General features: G+C 40.4%; 1 protein-coding gene across 2 annotated transcripts in view; it reads left to right on the top strand.

Annotated features, from left to right (window-relative positions):
• IQCA1 (IQ motif containing with AAA domain 1) overlaps positions 1–14,404 on the top strand; it is a 249,948-nt gene that overhangs the window by 135,419 nt on the left and 100,125 nt on the right. The window lies entirely within an intron of this gene.

Below are 14,404 nucleotides of genomic sequence, written 5' to 3'. Positions count from 1 at the left end.
AAGATTCATGCTATAATGTATTTATACTGACATTCTGATGTTAATTTGCCTGATGCCTGAATGTAAATAACGTGAAGTCATAACAACATGCAGAGACTTGGAGGTATCTGCATATCCTCCCATACCTTCCATATCATCAGCTCTAAAAACACTCTCCTAGACCCCGTCAGTGACGTTTAACACATCCTCTCCACCACTATCCTTGTGATTAACCCCACCCCTTTCCTCACCCCAAGTTGTGCGTATGACTCATTACTGTGAATGTCAGCCATTCACAATAACAGCATAGGGAGGTGGGTCTAACTAGAGAAGAAGCAAGTGGTATGTAGTGTACTACTAAGATGGGTGTAATGATCGGTGTTAGTAAGCAGAGAGAATCTGATTATTGGCGATCTGCAGTATCACCAATAATGCAGATGTCACTCGATTATTGATGATCTGCAGAATCACCAATAATGCAAGTATAACTAACCTCTGAATAATGTAGCAGAAAGAATAACAATCAACATATACCATAAACAAGACTGTGGAAATATCCACCACACGGTGATTCCTCAGAGGTGTGGTTACCTCTGAATGGGAACCCCGTGTGCGAGATCCTCGGCCCAAGTGATGATTGGGATCTCAGCACCTGGCAGTAATCGTCTGCTAGGGCAGGCCTCTCGGAGAGGCAAGCCTCAGAGATATCCCACCAGTGGGAGACGTTCCACTGGGGAAAAGAGAAAGGTCAGACAGGCAGAGGTTCGGCAATAGAGAGACGGCAGCAGTACAAGAACAGAAGGCTGATTCAGAGTCCGTTAAACAGGCAGGGTCGGCAACTAAGAATCAAATAGGCAAAGGTACAAAATCGAGAAGAGGAGAGAGTAGTCAGGGATAGCCAAAGTCAAGACACAGATAAATATGCAATACAATCCTAAACTGAGGTGTGATGTCCTTGATATCAACACCAGGGAACTGAGCTAAGGTCTGAGCGTTTACACCTAAGTATTCACGACAGCAGACAGTGAGCAAATGACATCTGTGGGCTTAAATGCTGAAGCCCAGTTCCACCAGCCCGCCCAGGGGGCTGGAACTGAGGTCAGCATGTGATTGGCTGGCTAGGGTCAGCTGATCGCCGGATCAGCTGCCCTGTCTCCTAAGGAAATAAAGATCCTGCCGCCTCGCGCGCGTGCGTATGACCCTCTGCCTCTGGCTCTCTGAGAGGCCGGGTCCTTGATACGCGCACGCCCGCACACGGAAGTCCGCCGGCTGAGCAGCGGGACCCGCTGCCATCCTGTCAACCGCGGCGGCGCCCGCCCTGCTCTGTGCCGGCGGCTCCGTGAGCTGATCGGGAACCGCCGGCTGGGATGCGGAGGCCGCCGCCATGCTGCCCTGTGCGGCGGCGGCTCCGCTATTGCTTACAATGGGACATTTACTTTCCGTGTAGGGTATGAAAAGTGGTTTTTTGTTATTTCAGACCAAGCCTGGTCATTTGACCTACCCAGCGCAAGCCACCACAATAGAAAACCTCATTTAAATACTTTGGAGGATAATTTTATAACATTTTAACTTTGTAATGTAATGCTCATATCAGTAGAGTGCTGGACTATGTTAGTGGTGAAGGATGGAAAAAATTAAGTACATCAATAAGTTCATATTTAGGTATAATAGGAGTATAAGAAAGTAGATGGCATTGGCAGTTCAGCAGTGTTACAGTGCTTGATCCATGTTGCTTATGCATGTGCACACTGGATCTGTCTTGTCAAATAAGAAGGCCCTAAGTTCATTTGCCCCTTTCTCCTCTACCTGCCCAGTTCACCCATCACCACGTGGGATTTCTAAAAATCCTCACTGTGAAGTCAAGAAGTGCATTTTTTATTTTTACTGCATGTTTCTCTGTAAAATGACAGCTGTTCATTGTTAAATTCAGAGTGGTTTAGAGAGGCGTCAGCTGGTATCAGTATCAGAAGAGCCGTTTGTTATTTCACTGTTAGAAAAGTATTTTATGTCTCTTCATCCATATCTCAACCTCTAAAGAAAGTAGTGTTTCCAGCCTGAGTATAAAGGGTCAATGTCTGCCTTTGACATGTTATTTCCAACATCGAAGTGCTCAGTGCCAATATTTTGAGCTTTCTCTGAAGCCACAGGTCAGACGTTGCTTTCCTTAGCAGCAGTTGGTAAAGAAAACATCATCTGCCAGTCTGCTCACAGAACGTACTGCATAATGTTACCGACTCACGCACGTTAAACTGTAAATAATGATGAGGATGAATTAAGCTCTCATCAACTGAGACAAGTGGATGATTTAGAAAGCTCATAAAAGCCTACACAGAGGCCCAGCTACGTTCTTACTTAAAGGGGAATGTCACGGAATGTGCAAGATTTGGCAATAAGTAAGCTATAGAAACGGCTGCTCACATGTGTCTTGTTTGGATGTATTGTTCACCAGGAAAGCTAATGATCCGATGATCAGATATTGCCCAGGCTACCGGTAAGTCAGTTCTGCATGCCGTTCAGGGCACTGCTACAGACATGAACAAGAGAGTCAGAAAAGCTCACTATTAGGGAAATGCAGAGTTCTAATTCTGCGGAAATTCCAATTGTGTCAATGCAGATTACATATTCCTCAGATTCTGTTTTCTGATTTCCGAGGAGTCTTTTTTTTTTTTGTCATTTTTTGCATCCTCTGATTGGCTAAATACTTCTGAGTAGACTCTGCATTCTCTAATTGGTCCAATACTTCTGAGTAGATTGACTTTGATTGGACTAAGTTATCAAGTTGCGGTAATACAGTATTTCTGCAGAAATCAGATTGGAAATGCAGAAATTTCATTTCCGCGGAATCTGAATGAGCATCCCTACTCACTATAGAGGTTTCGATTTGGGCGCCACTCTTGAATATTACAGCCAATGGATTTAGTGTTCATAAATGTGATTTCAGCCATGAAGGGTTTGTTTGAGCATAAACCTTTGGCCATTAGTTGGGCAGCTGTGAAGATTTTTACACTCGGTACTTATTTTATTATTATAACACTCTCACCTATAGTAAAAACTTTTTTAAATTTTGTTTTAAATATTGCTTTATTGAAAAAAGTATGCATATAACATTTAAAAAAAAAACACAAGATTCAGTTATAAAAGAAAACATGACATGACTATTTGTATCCCGTAGTATAACACACAATAAGAAGTGAAATGCAGAACTAAGCCATTCAATTAGTATATTAAACGTACAGTAGGTACTTTTCTATAAGCGGTTTGTGAATTAGTACCTTCAATGCTTAACAGCTTAATATTAATTTTTAAAGAACAATTCTCAAAATATTATCATATGCGAAGTGGCAGTAGATGAGGCCAGCACCATCTGTATTTTCAAATGCTCTTTTATTCAGATAGTTGCATAATAGACTGTCAAATAAAATGCGCTGTTTTGAAATAAGCGTCTTTATTAAGCATGTGACAGACTTCTGCCTTTGCATATGCGAAGTGAAGTTGACCACAGGTTTTCTTAAAGTTGATCCTCAAGTCTCTCCTTATGTATTTTTATACCTTACTAGCTGATGGCCTGGCATTGCCCGAGTATGCATTTGGCTGGTGTTGCCTTCGCCCACTTTTTCTAACCCTAACACCCAATTACTCAATGACCTAGTTTGTGAGCTTTGCGGTCTTTGGCATCAATAATTTGCATTGAAATGAAACAAATCTGATTGGCTGTGGTTCCACCACCTTTTCTGAATTTGAACCCCAGTCACCCAATGACCAACTGTACCAGGTTTGAGGCTTGTGCCATGAACAGTGCAAGAATGGCAGTAATTAAATATTCCCTTGAAAATCAATAGGTGAATTTTGATTGGCTTTTGTAGGCTCCACCCACTTTTCTGAATATTAATCCCAGTCACCCAGTGACCAACTGTGCAAAGTTTGAGAACCCTACCATAAACAGTGTAAGAATGGCTGCAGTTTACATTTTCCCAGTGAAATTTGTATTTGTCTCTGCCCACTTTTTGGTTATGGGGATAAAAAGTATCTTATATGTTATTCCAGGTAATGTGCTATGTTTGTGCCAAATTTCATTCAAATCCGTTCTGCCATTGTTGCGTGATCGAGTAACAAACATCCAAACTTTCACATTTATGATATTAGTGAGATTTATAGTGTACAGTTTCAGTACTTTCCAAGCAACAAAATCTCTCAAAAAGTTGTTCCTGATTAAATTAACTTTGTTGTTACCTTTCCTATGTTAATTGTAGTAATTTTATTTTTATTTTATTTTTTTGCCTGTTGGGTAATTTAAAGGTTTTAAAAAGATAAGGTGAAAACAGATGAGAGATAATTCATGAGAAAAGTTTAAGAGGACAACTCCCATGAAACACAAATGCGTGATTGTGGACAGATAACCAGACATTATCAGAGAAAACTTTTTCTTTGTGTTAAAAAAATAGGATATGACATTAAAAAAATGTACACATGTCCATACATGCTGCAATACACAGTAAATGATCTGCGTAAGTTCTGTCTGATGTCATGCATATTATAAGCATGGTAGTCTAATTGTTCACATGTCTGCTGTTGACCTGGTTAAGATTCTGTATTGGTTGGGCAGACGCCTCAGAATATGTGCTTCCATTTTTCATTTACAGTATCTGAATTGGGCATGCATTCCTGGGACAAGTTATCCTGATTTATGGTTTTCAGACCAGTGGTTTTGTAGAGAGCTTCCTCCTGCAGGTATTTGGTTGTATCCATATAAACTAAGCTACAGCAGTCACTTTACATGAAAATGCTGCAGCAACCAGTCTGAAAATATAAACCCATGCAACACTTAAAACAGCAGGGACAGCCATACTACCCTAGGAAAAAAACACATATATAAGTAGATTAATACTTGTTCTACTTACATATGTATGTTTACTGTCCATATTTTTATATCAGTGAATTTTATATATTAAGTAAAGGAAAAACTTTTCCAGGCATTCTCCATCTTTACTGCCTCTGACTGAAGCAAATCCTGATGTCATTTCCTCCCTTACTCTTTTATTCTCCTAGGAACTGTGCTGTCATATCTAGCTTGCTTTGTATGAGCCTTCCGTATATGCAGTAACCAAGTCCGACGAAGGCTTATTATTAGCCGAAAGCTTACTGTTTATTTAACTCTAAGTTAACCAATAAATGGTATTATCCTGACTCGAAACGTCTTGCTTTTACTGATGGCTAACACGGTACAACATTCTACTGCTTCTACTATGCATTTATCAAGAAAGAGAAGAAAAAATATGATTGATTCAGGTCACCAGGCTGAACATATAACTGAACCTGAAATAAAGTCACTCCTAGATGAAGACCAAACCCTGGCTAATGTGCCATTCTGTCAAGTAGATTATACCATAAATAGGATTGCCCCTCCCACTGTGTCCATGAGTCCAGTCCAGACCAAGCTGCATCTGAAGTTGTTTCATCTATTTTAAATCTTGCTTAATATTTTATTACCACCTGCAGTAACCCAGTCACAGTAACAGACCCATCAAAGCAGACCAGTGTTCCCCCATCACCTACCATACATGTTTATTGCAATGTATGGTACATATTTGTACCTCTCTTCCCATGTCTAAGGGCATCACTGGTGTAATAGTTCATAAACACGCTATCTACCAATGAAGCTAGTTGTGTACATACTGTGCTTTGGATTATGATTGGATTATTCACTAAATTCTAAATTCCCTAAATTCTGTTTTCCTCTGCTGATTTTGAGCCTAGATTGCCGTTCCTATCAGACCTAAATATAAAGGTGACAATCAAATGATCACCAAAAAAATGGTGTTATTTCTGCTTTAACAACTACATTTTAGCCACATTTATAAAATTGACAAACAGCTTACAGAGGAACTGTAGTGAAAATAATATAAGTAATAAAATTGCTTATTTTTTACAATATTCATGTATAAATTACATATTCAGGGTTAGCCCATTGTACAATCTTTTCCCACCCTGATTTCCATTCTGAAATCTAACACAGGTGGCAACATCTTTAGTCCTGTCAGGTGCTCTCTGAGGAATGTTTGTTACATACCAATATACAGCAATATTTAGATACAGGAAGTGTTTTTGATGCTATTTGATGGTAAGTTATTGTAAAAGTGGGTATCCTCAATAATTTGCTGCATTCTATTATATGTCACAATGGTGCCTCTTTAAATGATCACCATACGTGAGATAAACCTCCCAAAACCTTGATGGTATCTTCAGTGGAATGTAGGACAGCTTGGGCAGTGAATTGACCTCACTATTACCATTTGAACCCTGTACATAAAATGATACAGCTCAGTTAAAAAAGAAAACATATGAATAAATGGTGAATTTAGCTGCACAGTGGGGAGTTGACAAGAGCAGGTGGAACAGTATTAAACGAAGCATGCAACTTTGTGATCTGCCGCTTGGTCATAAATGACCTGCTGTGCCTATACCTCATCAAAGCTCATCTGGTATGCAGATGGATATCAGCTGATTTGTTATGGACAGGTACAGTATAGCAAGTGGGTTAACTAAGTAGGCCAATTAAATTTGTGGTATTTAGTATCTGGAAAGGTAACTTTAACTGTAAGTAAATATGCAGTTTGTGGATACTGAATGTTATTCTGCTTCATACATGAAGTCAAATCATACAGTGTAATAAGAAAACAACCACATATTGCTTTACGCCGTGGACATAAATCTGTACAGACCAGTGATTTATGTGTGTTCTGGTTACGTAGCTTTACTTTAATGTATATTAAAACCACATACGGCCCTGTACATATTCACAAGACAAAATAAAAATGACACAACGATCTGTTTGCAGAATGAACAATCTTTTGTATGAGATACAGTTACATGTTCCAGCTGTAGACTATAGAAACGTATTTCCACATTCCTGGAAGTGGAGAGACTTTAGAGGTTAGTGCTTGAAGGGAATTCTATGGACCCTCACAAGTCAGCAGAGACTTTTATACATAGGTAGTGAAGCAAAAGAAAACACGAAGCACGGGACAAAAGAGACAGAATTCCTCACATGTTTCCATAAGCGGAAAAGGGTAATGAATGAATAATGCATGTCCCAACCCGGGAGAGAGGAACTAATGAGTGAGACAGTCTTCCACACAGGCTGCCCCTTCTAATGAGTGAGCTCAGCGAACACACAGCCTTCCCCTTATAATGACATGCCACTCAAACCTGTGTACCTAAGTCTCATACAGGAATATTTACCGTGAGGAATTCAAGATTAAATGCTTTGTGTCTATGGAGAAAATTAGCTGAAATTTTCATTAATGTCTGATCTTGCCCCAGTTACTCAGGTTAATTAGGACATGTCTACAACATTCTTATCAGAGCGTCCTTCAATGTCTTCCTCACATGCTGTCACTTACTTATCTTTCAGTTCAGAAATGGTATCCTTGACAGATGTTTACTGCGGTATTCTTAAAGGAAATTTTATTCTCTAGAATCAAATCTTACACCCACTTTGGGTTGTTTTGGTGCTTTGGTGTACCCTGTATCTCTTTTACATTTTTAGGGAGTGTTTGATCAGAACAAGAGACCCTGCACTGCCTGTCTACTGAACCTTCCGCTTGCACTTTGCAGATCTCTCCCCTCGCACGTTGACAGTAGCTTTATTTGAAGGTTGCTTCACTAATTAATGGGCATTGGAATACCCTATTAAAGAGATTTTGTGTGTTGAAAGGCCTTTTCAGTTACTAAAGCGCGGTTTCTCTCATTGAAGTTGGTGTTGCCAGTTGAAAGGCATTTTACACTAGCTCTGAATTCTTTTTAGTGGAGCAATTTTATTTGATGAGAATGCCAACTGCTGGCCTTGGTGGGTGGGGGCAGGGGTGTCTTTGATTTTGCAGGAAAAAGACTTATCTACTAGACAACTAGTTTAGCTCATTCACATACTGTATACTTACAAGCATCTGTTCTGATATATGTCAGGGATGTTTGAAAGTTCATTACCGATGTAAGAAACAGTCATGAGGACCAGGTCAAAGGACACCTTGATAAAATATGAAGTACCAAGTTGATATGAAATATGTTCTCAATTGTTTAGAGCAAGTCTCACATATGAAGTTAGTTTTTACCATCACAGTTTCTGTGGTCTAAAAAATATTTGATCAACGGTTACTTCATTACATTCTGACCTCCGAAATTGTGTTTTATTAGTAACTCTGTATAATTTTTGTATTGGAAATTATGCCAAACAGGAAATGTACTGTTCATATTTATTCAATTTATTGGTGTGGCTTACCTCAGACCTATATTGTACATGCTCAGCAAGATTTGATCCTTTCAAAAATTCCTTTTGGTTGGATAGATTTTGCCAAAACACGCAAGTCTACTCATTTCGAACTGCTATCTTGGAGATCACTACAGGCCAAAGAAATCTTGACTGACATCGATTTTGGAAGTTTAGATGTCACAACCCATTTGTGTTCCAAAATAGTTCCTTAAGGATTGCTGACATCTGGACTCAATGTTCTTTATGGAGTGATGCTGAATTTGTAGGTGAAAAGGGACCTTTATTGAGCTTCTGTGTATGAAGATTTATGAGCTTGCTGACACTAATGAACATGTTGGGGCAGTCGACATGGGTTTCGGACGGAAACTCCTGAGCTCTTTTGTTTTCCATGCTCAGTTGGATTTGGATAAATTAGAAGTATTGAAAGTAGTCTGGGTAAAGGCCCACGGACCTGAAACCCTCACAGTCATTTTTCTGGGATTCTGTGTAGCTTTGCAGAACATTTGGATGTAATCGATGTGACATCTGTACACGTTCCTCCTCATGATTGCTCTTTTGAGATCTCGGTAGCCTTTTAACCCATCCTCGTAACCTTCCCATGCAGAAGGTTTTGTTTAACTACAATTGACACATGCATGAATCTTCCAAGCCCATAGAACATTAGGAACAACATTATTCATCATTCTGCCCACCCTGTTGTCGTTCATTTGTGCATGAATATCTTCCACAGTACTTGCAAATGTTTATTAGGCATTTCTTCATGGCCCACAGTTATCTTTAGAAACATACTTAAATTTTAACGACTCTATTGGTTTGTCCATTAAACTTAAGTGAGAACTTTCAGTGCCATAATAATTTGTCCGTAAAATAATATAAGCTGTAGATAGATGGTTAGAGGGTGCAAAGGGTTATTTTCGGGTCTGCTTTCAGGCTCACTGCCTGTGTTTCTTCTATGAGATATAGGAAACAAAGCAAGCATTACTGTGACAGAGTAATGGTATTTTTACATCTTTGGTGGGGATCAGGAAAGTAACACCTGTTCTCAGTTTTCTTAAAAAAAATGTTTTTTATAGTGGCATGACCTATAAGACAACGTACAAAATAAAGGCTTATAGGGGTTATTTCCAGTTGCACAGCTAAGGGTTTATGTGCCTCAGTGTGAGTTATATATCTTATTACACACTGAATAGGAAGATTAATCTGCTAAACTTGCATGCAGGCCACAAAGAGTTTATATAAGCAGCAGAGGGAGGTGGTGGACTTGTACTGAGGAGTGAGAGCTGTTCACAAGCCGGGAAATGCCAAATTTGTAAAAGGATCCTGGGTCACACAAGTGACTTTTCAAAAGAGGATATTTCTGTAAAGATGGCATCAAATATGAAAATTGGGTGAGCATAATCTCCTATTCACCTTTACTAATAATAGCAAATCTGAAATTGTGAACTACAGTTTTAGAGCCTCCTAAAAGAAACACTTAACGTGTGATTTACTTTATAAAGTTTTTGTTTACTTGCATTTAAAGCATAAGTGGGGAAAAAAGTGCTTTATTAATGTAACGACTAATGTTAGGCTGTTACAACATCCCTGTCTGTATCAGATTCTCCATATACAGTATAGCACAAAAAGCAGCAAAGGGCAAAGGGCAAAATAAATTATTATCAATTAGGAATCAGCCCTTTTCCAGGCTTTTATTCTTTTCTTTTTTTTTCCTATACAAATATTTTGAATCCTGGATGTCTTTTTGAGATAAAAGTATGTGTATGTTCTCCTCTAATGTATTACTTGCTGCATATCTGTGTTCTTTCTCTATGAACACCTGTTACTCCGATATTTCGCATTCCTGCTTGTAGACTACCTGCCAGGCAGGAAGTGGGAATATCTGGCGAATGGAAGTTCACAGAGACAATGTAAAGGTAATAGTAACTTTTTAACTGAAGTTTTATTAAATAGATACCTTTACTTTGCTTTTGTGTTGTCCCATTCCGCAGATATTTCCACTTTCTACTTGTATACTGCCAGCAAACCTATGGACACAAATTGGAATAAATTGAGGAAGGGAATTTCACAGAGACATGGTAATGTAGTCAGCCATTCAAGCTTCACAGGATAACATACGGCAGATATTCTACATGTAGAGAAATCTTTTTAGATTTTAGATTAGTACATTGTACTACATACAGTGCACTATATGCAGGAACATCAAATATTAGTCAGTGAGAGACGCTATAGCCGCAATTCCCATTATGTGCTACGGCGGTGCCAAAATGATGGGCACAGCGCTGCTACGAAATTAGATGTAAAGATAATTTAAATTAAGATTGAAAGGTAATTTTGATACTAACTTATGAAATGACTTTGTAGCAGCATCATATGTTCCAGCTCAGGTCAAATTATACTGGAGAGACAGTAGCCCACTAGTTTGTGTTTCTTGAAGTGCACCTGAACAGAGAGGGAAATGGTGGCTGCCAAATTCATTTTCTGTTAAACAATACCAGTTTCCTGCTGATCTTTTTGGCTGAATCAAAAAAAGACAAGCAACCACATCCTAAAACAAGCATGTGGCTGGTCCAGCCAGACTTCAGTCAGAGCACTTGATCTGCACATGCTTGTTCAGGGTCTATGGCTCAGGGTATTTAAGCCCATACACACCTGACTTAGTTGATAGTCAGGCTTGTGGACAGTGGCTGCCGACCCCTGACCTGCGAGCGATCAACTTAACACCCCTGATGGCCAATCTCATTGTCTGCGCCTCACCCTACCTTAAAAATCTGCATCCACGCCTCACCGCTACCGCTCTAAAAAATTCACAATGTTCACATTACCATTGACTTGCATTTCTTATGTTAACGTGCGCCACAGTGTACTGCAGGCTCTGTGTCAGCCGGAGACCACTTCCGACGCATTACATCACAGGAAGTGTAACATGTTCCATTGCCTTTAATAGCCATTGCAGCGAGATGAGGTAGGAGGAGTTGACACAATGTGACTCAACTTGGTAAGTGTAAAATGGGCCTCAATAAAACTTGATATACTGCAGAGACTTCATTCCAAATATTCTCAGTCCATTCTGACCTGTGCTGACAGACACAGCCAACATTAGTTTAAACCATTCACTTCTATTGAAAAAAAAAAGGCACGACATTCGTGCATTTAGGACATAATTATAGTTACTGATGTTTCTATTGCATTCAATGGGAATTCATAGCTAAAATTATGATATGTTCAATTTAAATCACATTCACATGTTACAACACCATTAGTCAAATCAATCCCACCTCAAAATGAGTTTATTTTCTAATTTTAAACTATAATCATTCACACATGCATAAGCCGTAGAGCCAGTTTGGGAAGAAACCAAATAAAATATCAGTAAGTTTATCTAATAAAGGAGGAAAGTAAATGACATAAGGTAAACTATTTGCAGTAGCTGCCAAGCGGTCACTGAGGAGCAGCCAATCCACAGATACAAGATCTATACAGATGAAATGAAAAATAATATGCTAACATATACAGTATATTGAGGATTGTTGGACTCATAGAGAGAGGTACAGACAATCATGTGCTCAGTAAGTCACTCTGCCAGTGTTCGGGATTCTCGCCCAATGACTCCTTTCTGGATAGGTGCTCCAGCTAGGATTCAAACTCTGATGTCAAAGGGGTGCCCTTAACAGTATACAAGCCAGTGTATCCAAATAGCTCCATTGGAGCTAATAAGCGCCCAGGATTCTAATGATACAGACACATAGACACAGAACATTTATATTGTGCTTTTCTCCGGCGGACTCAAAGCGCCAGAGCAGCAGCCACTAGGGCAGGCTCTATAGGCAGTAGCAGTGTTTGGGAGCTTTGCCCAAGGTCTTCTACTGAAAGTAGGTGCTAACTTACTGAACAAGAAGAGCCGAGATTCAAACCCACGTCTCCTGTGTCAGAAGCAGAGCCCTTAACCAGTACACTATCCAGTCACTGACACAAGGCAAGAGTGTTACCAGTGTAGCTGCCATTCTGACTATCTATTTAAAGTGGGCAGCACAGTGGAAAGTTCTTCCTGTGCCTGTGTGGGCTTCTTCCGGGCACTCCGATCCACATCCAAAAACATGTAGATAAGTTAATTGGCTTACCTCTAAATTGGCCCTAGATTACGCTAGGGATTAGATCGTGACCTCTGAGGGACAGTTAGTGACTATATTTACTCTGCAAATCGCTGCAGACGATGTTGGCGCTATATAAACACTAAATAATAACTCAATTTAGGATATGTGCTGCACCAATCAAATCACTACAACATGTGCTATGCCATAAAGAACGTAATACATTCAGAGAAGAATGGCTCATGAGCACCGCCTGTTGTATAAATGTATAACAATATTTGTTTGGTCATCAAAATCTAACTTATATAAAACGACTTAAAATGACAATAAACTGTATCCTCTCCTGATACATAATTTGTATAACTTAATAGCAAGTAAGGACCTCTATATAACAATGAACCTTGGATAGGTTCAATATTGACCTCGTACTGAACCGGGTTCAAGAAAGTGTATGTCTTAGTCCTATGCAACATATAATCATATTATTATACATTGAATGCAAAAATAGTGAATAAAATGCCTATGAAGCATTTAAATGGCTTTAACAATCTATCTCAAAAACCATAAAGTGCAGCAACTAGTGCTGAATACAATGGAATGGCATAGAGGTGCATAAGGTGCACACTAATGTGCAAAGAGATGCTACAGGGGGCACAGGATACTGAGTTCCATGATCCACAGAACAGGGGAGGATGGGGGTAAGAAACCCCTATGAAAGGCTCCACATGTACTGCAGGCAGTGCATCCCGCGTCCTCAAGAGCTGGATATCATCTGAATAAAATGCACTAAACGGCTTCTATTTAAATGGTCAGGGAGGGCTGGCAGTGGAAGCTGCATGAGAAGTGACGTAATTCTTGCAATGCAAGATGTCCATACTCCTAATCTTTCCTATTCTTGCATTGCCTCTTTGATTGCTGCTTGTTCCATCCCTCCCCAGATTAATTATGTTACCACACTAGTCTGCTGTATGTTAATGTGATGCCGATCAGTCTTATCCACAATACACGGAGCTCCAGCACTCTGACTGTGAGCTTCTCTGTATGGAACACATACCAGGCACTTCCTGATTTTGGGGGTGATGGGGATTATGTCACTTCCTATGCAGCGTCCTCTGCCAGCCCTCCCTGACTATGTAAATAGATGCCGTTGGGTAGAGTGACCAGACGTTCCGGATTGCCCGGGATGCGTCCCAGATTCGGGGTCTGCTGTCCCAGACAGCATGAGGTCCCGGGAAACGTCCCGCTTTCAGCAGCGGGATGTCCCGGCCTTGGGACGCTGGCCACTCTATCCTCATGAACTGGCAGCAGCGTCTATAGACGCCGTGCCAGTTCATTGCTTGTAGCCCCGCTCCAGCCTCCTTACTCTTCCAGTGTCTGTTCCGACACTGCCAGGCGAGCAGGGCTACGGCAAGATGGCTGCCGAAGCCCTGTACTGGAGACTATTTGTGTCTCCAGTGCAGGGCTTCGGGCGCCATCTTGCCGTAGCCCTGTCAGCGCAGGAGACGAGCAGGAGGAAGGTGGTCCCGGGAGCCGCGCGCCAGAGGCCGGAGACTTCTGCCAGGTGAATAAATGCTTTCTTTTCCATGTGAAATGTTTGCCCGCATTGCGTTTCTTTTCTGGTGAAATGTTTGCCCGCATTGCGTTTATTTTCTGGGGAAATGTTTGCCCGTATTGCGTTTATTTTCTGGTGAAATGTTTGCCCGCATTGCGTTTATTTTCTGGTGAAATGTTTGCCCGCATTGCGTTAATTTTCTGGTGAAATGTTTGCCCGCATTGCGTTTATTTTCTGGTGAAATGTTTGCCCGCATTGCGTTTATTTTCTGGTGAAATGTTTGCCCGCATTGCGTTTATTTTCTGGTGAAATGTTTGCCCGTGTTGCGTTTCTTTTCTGGGGAAATGTTTGCCCGCATTGCGTTTATTTTCTGGGGAAATTTCTGCCCGCATTGCGTTTATTTTCTGGTGAAATGTTTGCCTGCATTGCGTTTATTTTCTGGTGTAATGTTTGCCCGCATCGCGTAAATGTTTTGGTGAAATGTTTGCCCGCATTGCGTTTATTTTTTTGTGAAATGTT

This window comes from Hyperolius riggenbachi, chromosome 7 (genome assembly GCF_040937935.1).
Source record: "Hyperolius riggenbachi isolate aHypRig1 chromosome 7, aHypRig1.pri, whole genome shotgun sequence".
In the NCBI taxonomy this organism is placed as follows: Eukaryota; Metazoa; Chordata; class Amphibia; order Anura; family Hyperoliidae; genus Hyperolius; species Hyperolius riggenbachi.
The sequence above is the reverse complement of the archived record's forward strand: the minus strand, read 5'-3'. Positions and strand labels throughout refer to the sequence as shown.